We start from the raw sequence: 10,180 nt of genomic DNA, 5'->3' as shown, positions 1-10,180 counted from the left end.
CTGGTTAGTTGCGCGAAGTTGTGAAGTTATGTTTGGACCGTGGTACTGTGCACACGTTTTTGGAGCCATTGCCAGGGAATCAATTTCGAACAACAATTTCACATCTAGATCACAATTTCGTGCACCAAGTTTTTGGCGTCGTTGCCGGGGATTGTTCGAGTTTGGACAACTGACGGTTCATCGTGTTACTCAGATTGGGTAATTTTCTTCTTATTTTATTTTTAAAAAGTTTTCAAAAATTTTTCAAAAAAATATTTTCTTCTTTTTTCGTTTTTCAATTAATATTCAAAAAAAACAAAAAAAACAAAAAAATTTATAAAATCATAAAAATAAAAAATATTTTGTGTTTCTTGTTTGAGTCTTGAGTCAATTCTTAAGTTTGGTGTCAATTGCATTTTTTCTAAAAATTTATTATGCATTTTTCAAAAATTCATGCATTCATAGTGTTCTTCATGATCTTCAAGTTGTTCTTGGCCAGTCTTCTTGTTTAATCTTCATGTTTTCTTGTTTTGTGTCTTTTCTTGTTTTTCATATGCATTCGTGCATTCATAGTGTCTATACATGAAAAATTTCTAAGTTTGGTGTCTTGCATGTTTTCTTTTCTTGAAAATTTTTCAAAAATAAGTTCTTGATGTTCATCTTGACATTCATAGTGTTCTTGGTGTTCATCTTGACATTCATAATGTTCTTGCATGCATCACATGTTTAGATCCAAAATTTTCATGCATTACATCATTTTTCATGTTTTTCTCTCTCATCATTAAAAATTCAAAAATAAAAAAATATCTTTCCTTTTTTCTCTCATAAATTTCGAAAATTTGGATTGACTTTTTCAAAAATTTTTAAAATTCAATTGTTTCTTATGAGTCAAATCAAATTTTCAATTTAAAAATCTTATCTTTTTCAAAATCTTTTTCAAAAATCATATCTTTTTCATTTTTCTTATTTATTTTCAAAAATTTTAAAAATATTTTTCAAAAATCTTCTTCTTAATTTTATCTCATAATTTTCGAAAATATTATCAACAATTAATGATTTGATTCAAAAATTTCAAGTTTGTTACTTACTTGTTAAGAAAGATTCAAACTTTAAGTTCTAGAATCATATCTTGTGATTTCTTGTGGGTCAAGTCATTAATTGTGATTTTAACAATCAAATCTTTTTCAAAACTAATTTCAATCATATCTTTTCAAAAATATCTTTTTATCTTATCTTTTTCAAAATCATATCTTTTAATATACCTCTTCATATCATATCTTTTTCAAATATCTTTTCTTACTTCTTATTTTCTTATCTTTTAAAAAAATTGATTTTCAAAATTTGTTTCAACTAACTAATTAACTTTTTATTTGTTTCTTATCTTTTTCAAAACTACCTAACTAACTATCCCTCTCTAATTTTCGAAAATACCTCCCTCTTTTTCAAAAATTCTTTTTAATTAATTAATTGTTTCAATTTTTAATTTTAATTTTAATTTTATCTTAATTTTCGAAAATCATTAACTCTTTTTCAAAATTTATTTTTCGAGATTCCCTCTCTCTCATCTCCTTCTATTTATTTATTCATTTACTAACACTTCTCTTCATCTCAAATCACTGCTCCTATCCTCACCCTTGTGTTTGGATTATCTATTCTTCTTCACTCTTATTCCCTTTCTTCTTCTACTAACAATAAGGAACCTCTTTACTGTAACATAGAGGATTCCTCTTCTTTTCTTGTTCTCTTATCTTTCATATGAGTAGGAACAAGGAAAAGGGCATTCTTGTTGAAGCTGATCCAAAACCTGAAAGGACTCTGAAGAGGAAACTAAGAGAAGCTAAATTGCAACAATCCAGAGACAACCTTACTGAAATTTTGGAACAAGAAAAGGAGATGGCAGCCAAAAATAATAATAATGCAAGGAGGATGCTTGGTGACTTTACTGCACCAAATTCCAATTTACATGGAAGAAGCATCTCCATCCCTACAATTGGAGCAAACAATTTTGAGCTTAAGCCTCAACTAGTTTCTCTGATGCAACAAAACTGCAAGTTTCATGGACTTCCATCTGAAGATCCTTTTCAGTTCTTAACTGAATTCTTGCAGATATGTGATACTGTTAAGACTAATAGAGTAGATCCTGAAGTCTACAGGCTCATGCTTTTCCCATTTGCTGTGAGAGACAGAGCTAGAATATGGTTAGATTCTCAACCTAAAGATAGCTTGAACTCTTGGGATAAGCTGGTCAAGGCTTTCTTAGACAAGTTCTTTCCTCCTCAAAAGATGAGTAAGCTTAGAGTGGATGTTCAAACCTTCAGACAGAAAGAAGGTGAATCCCTCTATGAAGCTTGGGAGAGATACAAGGAACTGACCAAAAAGTGTCCTTCTGACATGCTTTCAGAATGGACCATCCTGGATATATTCTATGATGGTCTGTCTGAATTAGCTAAGATGTCATTGGATACTTCTGCAGGTGGATCCATTCACCTAAAGAAAATGCCTGCAGAAGCTCAAGAACTTATTGACATGGTTGCTAATAACCAGTTTATGTACACTTCTGAGAGGAATCTTGTGAGTAATGGGATGCCTCAGAAGAAGGGAGCTCTTGAAATTGATGCTCTGAATGCCATATTGGCTCAGAACAAACTATTGACTCAGTAGGTCAATATGATTTCTCAAAGTCTGAATGGATTGCAAGCTGCATCCAACAGTACTCAAGAGGCATCTTCTGAAGAAGAGGCTTATGATCCTGAGAACCCTGCAATAGCAGAGTTAAATTACATGGGTAAACCCTATGGGAACACCTATAACCCCTCATGGAGAAATCACCCAAATTTCTCATGGAAGGATCAACAAAAGCCTCAACAAGGCTTTAATAATGGTGGAAGAAACAGGTTTAGCAATAGCAAGCCTTTTTCATCATCTTCTCAGCAACAGATAGAGAACTCTGAACAAAATACCTCTAATTTAGCAAACTTAGTCTCTGATCTGTCCAAGGCTACTCTGAGTTTCATGAATGAAACAAGGTCATCCATTAGAAATTTGGAGGCACAAGTGGGCCAACTGAGTAAGAAGATCACTGAAACCCCTCCTAGTACTCTCCCAAGTAATACAGAAGAGAATCCAAAGAGAGATTGCAAGGCCATTGATATAACCATCATGGCCGAATCCAAGGAGGAAAGGGAGGACGTGAATCCCAAGGAGGAAGACCTCCTGGGACGTCCAGTGATCAACAAGGAGTTTCCCTTTGAGGAACCAAAGGAATCTGAGGCTCATCTAGAGACCATAGAGATTCTATTGAACCTCCTTATGCCCTTCATAAGCTCTGATGAGTATTCTTCTTCTGAAGAGAATGAGGATGTTACTGAAGAGCAAGTTGCCAAGTTCCTTGGTGCAATCATGAAACTGAATGCTAATTTATTTGGTAATGAGACTTGGGGGGATGAACCTCCCCTGTTCACCAATGAACTAAATGCATTGGATCAACTGAGATTGCTTCAGAAGAAACAGGATCCTGGAAAGTTCCTAATACCTTGTACCATAGGTACCATGACCTTTGAGAAGGCTCTATGTGATCTTGGGCCAGGAATAAACCTCATGCCACTCTCTGTAATGGAGAAACTGGAAATCTTTGAGGTGCAAGCTGCTAGAATCTCATTATAGATGGCAGACAATTCAAGAAAAGAGGCTTATGGTCAGGTAGAGGACGTGTTAGTAAAGGTTGAAGGCCTTTACATCCCTGCTGATTTCATAATCCTAGACACTGGGAAGGAAGAGGATGAATCCATCATCCTTGGAAGACCCTTCCTAGCCATAGCAAGAGTTGTGATTTATGTAGACAGAGGAGAATTGATCCTTCAACTGAATGAGGACAACCTTGTGTTTAAAACTCAAGAATCTCCTTCTGTAACAATGGAGAGGAAGCATGAAAAGCTTCTCTCAGTACAGAGTCAACTAAAGCCCCCACAGTCAAACTCTAATTTTGGTTTTGGGAAGTCTATAAAATTGACCTGATCACCTGTGTGGCTCCATGAGAGCCCACTGTCAAGCTATTGACATTAAAGAAGCGCTTGTTGGGAGGCAACCCAATTTTTATTTATCTAATTTTATTTTTATTTTATCGTTCTTTCATGTTTTATTAGGTTCATGATCATGTGGAGTCACAAAATAAATACAAAAATTAAAAGCAGAATCAAAAATAGCAGAAGAAAAATCACACCCTGGAGGAAGGGCTTATTGGCGTTTAAACGCCAGTAAGGAGCATCTGGCATTGAACGCCCAAAACAAGCAGAATCCTGGCGTTCAGACACCAGGAATGCACACTGAGGAAAGCTGGCGCTGAACGCCAGAAACAAGCATAGAATTGGCATTCAACGCCAGAAACATGCTATATCTGGGCGCTGAACGCCCAGAACAAGCACCAATTCGGTGTTTAAACGCCAGAATTGCATGCAAAGGCATTTTACATGCCTAATTGGTGCAGGGATGTAATTCCTTGACACCTCAGGATCTGTGGACCCCACAGGATCATCTCAGCATCTGTGGACCCCATAGGATCCCCACCTACCTCCACTCACACTCTTCCCTCTTCTCATTCATCCTCTCTTCCCAATAAACACCTTTCCCCAAAACCCTTCACCAATCACATCAAGCTCTCTTCCCTACTACCCCTTCACCACTCACATCCACCCACTATTCCCCATAAACCTACTTCATACATCCCACCTACCTTCAAAATTCAAAATTACTTTCCCACCCAAACCCACCCTAAATGGCCGAACCTAACCCCTTTCCCTCCACTATATAAACCCCTCCATTCTTCTTCATTTTCACACAACACAACCCTCTCTTCCTCTTCTTGGCCGAAACACAAACCTCTCTCCCTCTCCTCCATTTCTTCTTCTTCTTCATCTCTTCTTTCTTCTCTTGCTCGAGGGCGAGCAATATTCTAAGTTTGGTGTGGTAAAAGCATAAAGCTTTTTGTTTTTCCATTACCATTGATGGCACCTAAGACCGGAGAATCCTCTAGAAAAGGGAAAGGGAAGACAAAAGCTTCCACCTTCGAGTCATGGGAGATGGAAAGATTCATCTCCAAAGCCCATCAAGACTACTTCTATGATGTTGTGGCCAAGAAGAAGGTGATCCCCGAGGTACCTTTCAAACTCAAGAAAAATGAGTATCCGGAGATCCGACATGAGATCCAAAGAAGAGGTTGGGAAGTTCTAACAAACCCCATCCAACAAGTCAGAATTCTAATGGTTCAAGAGTTCTATGCTAATGCATGGATCACTAGGAACCATGATCAAAGTAAGAACCCGAACCCAAAGAATTATCTCACCATGGTTCGGGGGAAATACTTAGATTTTAGTCCGGAAAATGTGAGGTTGGCGTTCAACTTGCCAATAATGGAAGAGAACGCACGCCCCTACACAAGGAGAGTCAACTTTGATCAAAGGTTGGACCAAGTCCTCATGGACATATGTGTGGAAGGAGCTCAATGGAAGATTGACTCAAAAGGCAAGCCGGTTCAACTGAGAAGACTGGACCTTAAGCCTGTAGCTAGAGGATGGTTGGAGTTCATTCAACGCTCAATCATTCCCACTAGCAACTGATCTGAAGTTACTATAGACCGGGCCATCATGATCCATAGCATCATGATTGGAGAAGAGGTGGAGGTTCATGAGATTATACCTCAAGAACTCTACAAGGTGGCTGACAAGTCCTCCACTATGGCAAGGTTAGCTTTTCCTCACCTCATTTGCCATCTATGCAATTCGGCTGGGATTGACATAGAGGGAGATATCCTCATTGATGAGGACAAGCCCATCACTAAGAAAAGGATGGAGTAAACAAGAGAGCCTATTCATGGATCTCAAGAGACGCATGAAGAAGCTCATCACCAAGAAATCCCTGAGATGCCTCAAGGGATGCACTTTCCTCCACAAAATTTTTGGGAGCAAATCAACACCTCCCTAGGAGAATTAAGTTCCAACATGGGACAATTAAGGGTGGAACATCAAGAGCACTCCATCATCCTTCATGAAATTAGAGAAGATCAAAGAGCAATGAGGGAAGAGAAACAAAGACAAGGAAGAGACATAGAAGAGCTCAAGGACATCATTGGTTCCTCAAGAAGGAAACGCCACCATCACTAAGGTGGACTCATTCCTTGTTCTCAAATTTTCTGTTTTTCATTTTCTTATGTTAAATGTTTATATATGTTTGTGTCTTTATTACATGATCATTAGTGTCTAAGTGTCTATGCCTTAAAGTAGTGAATATGAATCCATCACCTCTCTTAAATGAAAAATGTTTTTAATTCAAAAGAACAAGAAGTACATGAGTTTCGAATTTATCCTTGAACTTAGTTTAATTATATTGATATGGTGACAATACTTTTTGTTTTCTGAATGAATGCTTGAACAGTGCATATGTCTTTTGAAGTTGTTGTTTAAGAATGTTAAATATGTTGGCTCTTGAAAGAATGATGACAAGGAGACATGTTATTTGATAATCTGAAAAATCATAAAAATGATTCTTGAAGCAAGAAAAGCAGTGAATACAAAGCTTGCAGAAAAAAAAAAGAGAAAAAAACTGGCAAAAAAATAGAAAGAAAAAGAAAAAGCAAGCAGAAAAAGCCAAAAGCTCTTAAAACCAAAAGGCAAGGGTAAATAAAAAGGATCCCAAGGCTTTGAGCATCAGTGGATAGGAGGGCCTAAAGGAATAAAATCCTGGCCTAAGCGGCTAAACCAAGCTGTCCCTAACCATGTGCTTGTGGCGTGAAGGTGTCAAATGAAAACTTGAGACTGAGCGGTTAAAGTCAAGGTCCAAAGCAAAAACAGAGTGTGCTTAAGAACCCTGGACACCTCTAATTGGGGACTTTAGCAAAGCTGAGTCACAATCTGAAAAGGTTCACCCAATTATGTGTCTGTGGCATTTATGTATCCGGTGGTAATATTGGAAAACAAAGTGCTTAGGGCCACGACCAAGACTCATAAAGTAGCTGTGTTCAAGAATCAACATATTGAACTAGGAGAATCAATAACACTATCTAAACTCTGAGTTCCTATAGATGCCAATCATTCTGAACTTCAATGGATAAAGTGAGATGCCAAAACTATTCAAGAGGCAAAAAGCTACAAGTTCCGCTCATCTGATTGGAGCTATGTTTCATTGATAGTTTGGAATTTATAGTATATTCTCTTCTTTTTATCCTATTTGATTTTCTGTTGCTTGGGGACAAGCAACAATTTAAGTTTGGTGTTGTGATGAGCGGATAATTTATACACTTTTTGGCATTGCTTTTAGTATGCTTTTAGTAGGATCTAGTTACTTTTAGGGATATTTTTATTAGTTTTTATGTTAAATTCACATTTCTGGACTTTACTATGAGTTTGTGTATTTTTCTGTGATTTCAGGTATTTTCTGGCTGAAATTGAGGGACTTGAGCAAAAATCAGATTCAGAGGTTGAAGAAGGACTGCTGATGCTGTTGGATTCTGACCTCCCTGCACTCAAAGTGGATTTTCTGGAGCTACAGAACTCCAAATGGTGCGCTCTCAACGGCGTTGGAACGTAGACATCCAGGGCTTTCCAGCAATATATAATAGTCCATACTTTGCCCAAGTATAGATGACGCAAAAGGTCGTTGAACTCCAGTTCTACGCTGCAGTCTGGAGTTAAACGCCAGAAACACGTCACAAACTAGAGTTGAACACCAAAAACACGTTACAACTTGGCATTCAACTCCAAAAGAAGCCTCTGCACGTGTAAACTTTAAGCTTAGCCCAAGCATACATCAAGTGGGCCCCGAAAGTGAATTTCTGCATCAATTACTTACTTCTGTAAACCCTAGTAGCTAGTCTAGTATAAATAGGACTTTTTACTATTATATTTACATCTTCGGATCATCTTTGGATTATCTTTTGATCTATTGATCACGTTTGGGGGCTGGCCATTCAGCCATGCCTGGACCTTCATCACTTATGTATTTTCAACGGTAGAGTTTCTGCACTCCATAGATTAAGGTGTGGAGCTCTGCTGTTCCTCATGATTTAATGCAAAGTACTACTGTTTTTCTATTCAATTCAACTTATTCCACTTCTAAGATATCCATTCGCACCCAAGAACATGATGAATGTTATGATTATGTGACGCTCATCATCATTCTCACTTATGAACGCGTGCCTGACAAACACTTCCGTTCTACATGCAACCAAGCTAGAATGAATATCTCTTAGATATCTAATACAGAGGACCGAGTCCGAGATATTAGAATCTTCGTGGTATAAGTTAGAACCCATGGATGGCCATTCCTGAGATCCGGAAAGTCTAAACCTTGTCTGTGGTATTCCGAGTAGGATCTGGGAAGGGATGGCTGTGACGAACTTCAAACTCGCGAGTGCTGGGCGTAGTGACAGACGCAAAAGGAGGGTGAACCCTATTCCAGTATGATCGAGAACCTCCAGATGATTAGCCGTGCCGTGACAGAGCATTTGGACCTTTTTCACAGAGAGGATGGGATGTAGCCATTGACAACGGTGATGCCCTATATAAAGCTTGCCATGGAAAGGAGTAGGAATGATTGGATGAATACAGTAGGAAAGCAGAGGTCCAGAGGAACGAAAGCATCTCTATACGCTTATCCGAAATTCTCATCAATGAATTACATAAGTATTTCTATCTTTATTTTCTATTTATTTATTATTATTATTTGAAAACTCCATAACCATTTGATATCTGCCTGACGGAGATTTACAAGGTGACCATAGCTTGCTTCATACCAACAATCTCCGTGGGATCGACCCTTACTCACGTAAGGTTTTATTACTTGGACGACCCAGTGCACTTGCTGGTTAGTTGCGTGAAGTTGTGAAGTTATGTTTGGATCGTGGTACTGTGCACACGTTTTTGGAGCCATTGCCAGGGAATCAATTTCGAACAACAATTTCACATCTAGATCACAATTTTGTGCACCAGCAGTCTTGTACTTTCTCAGAGAACCATTACAGGCACAATCCAGTGTAGTTTTATCCCGAGGCTTCATGCCTTGAGTGAAATAGCTGATCAACACTAGCCTGTCAATCATGTGTTGGGGGCATGCATCCAGAAGGTTCTTAAAGCACTCCCAGTACCCATAGAGAGTTTCTGATTCACCTTGAACAATGCAGGAAATCTCTTTCCTCAATCTATCAGTAACTTCAGCTGGAAAGTATTTTTCCAGGAATTCTCTCCTGAGTGTATCCTAGTTGGTAATAGTTGCTTCAAGTTGGGAGTAGTACCACTCCCTCGCCTTTCCCTCAAGAGAAAATGGGAAGGCGGTTAACAGAATAGAAGTTTCATTTGCACCATGACGCCTAACAGTAGAACAGGCTGTCTGGAAGTCCCCGAGGTGCTTGATAGGCTCCTGAGCAGGTAAGCCATGAAACTTGGGCATCAAGTTGATTAGTGCAATCTTCAGCTCAAAATCTACAGCCAGAGTTGGATGATGCACTTGATATGGCTGCAGTGTAAAATCTGGGGCTCTATCTTCCTGGAGAGTAATCCTCTTAGGTGCTGCCATGTTATCTGCACGTGAATCAACTGAATCAGTAGTAAAGGAGCTTATTTCGCTCTTAGATGGCAGTTCAGATTCGCTCTCAGATGAGACTGGTGAATCGATAACAATCACTTCACCACCCTCAGAGGCTAACCGACGTCGAGATCGCCTAATACATGAAATAGTTCTTTCAATTTCAGGATCAAATGTGGCTAAGCTTGGATCAGGTAGTGAACGCGTCATTCAATGAAAGAAACATATAGCTCATGGTAATAAAATAAAAATAAAATATGCAAATAAAAATAAAAATATGTACACTAATTTATAATTTAGCACACAATTGCAACTCCCCGATAACGGCGCCAAAAATTGGCTTGAGTGCGTAAGTCGGCCAATTAAGAAATCAAATTAGGAATTACGTTGCGAGTATAGCTCTTAACCAGCTAAAATTCACCTCATCAATTTAGAAACGTTGTCACAAAATTTAGAATAAAAATACTGGGAGTATGAGTTCCAAGTCGTCTCCCAACGAGTTGCCAAAAAGGGTGCTAATTTATTAATCAGGAGTTTCGAGGAGAATCTGAGTCGGGCAATGAACAATTAAACAATTGTAAATTAAAGTAATAATAACTAAAAGAGATTTATAATATTCTAAATAAAAAAG

The 10,180-nt window shown here is 38.2% G+C and overlaps 1 non-coding gene across 1 annotated transcript; it reads right to left on the bottom strand.

Annotated features, from left to right (window-relative positions):
* Positions 1 to 2,268: 2,268 nt before the first annotated feature.
* LOC112753625 (small nucleolar RNA R71) lies at positions 2,269 to 2,376 on the bottom strand. The gene has a single exon (XR_003178001.1). It is a non-coding gene; the product is annotated as a small nucleolar RNA R71 (small nucleolar RNA).
* Between the last annotated feature and the right edge of the window lie 7,804 nt (positions 2,377 to 10,180).

Source organism: Arachis hypogaea, chromosome 15 (assembly GCF_003086295.3).
Source record: "Arachis hypogaea cultivar Tifrunner chromosome 15, arahy.Tifrunner.gnm2.J5K5, whole genome shotgun sequence".
NCBI classification, from domain to species: Eukaryota; Viridiplantae; Streptophyta; class Magnoliopsida; order Fabales; family Fabaceae; genus Arachis; species Arachis hypogaea.
The sequence above is the reverse complement of the archived record's forward strand: the minus strand, read 5'-3'. Positions and strand labels throughout refer to the sequence as shown.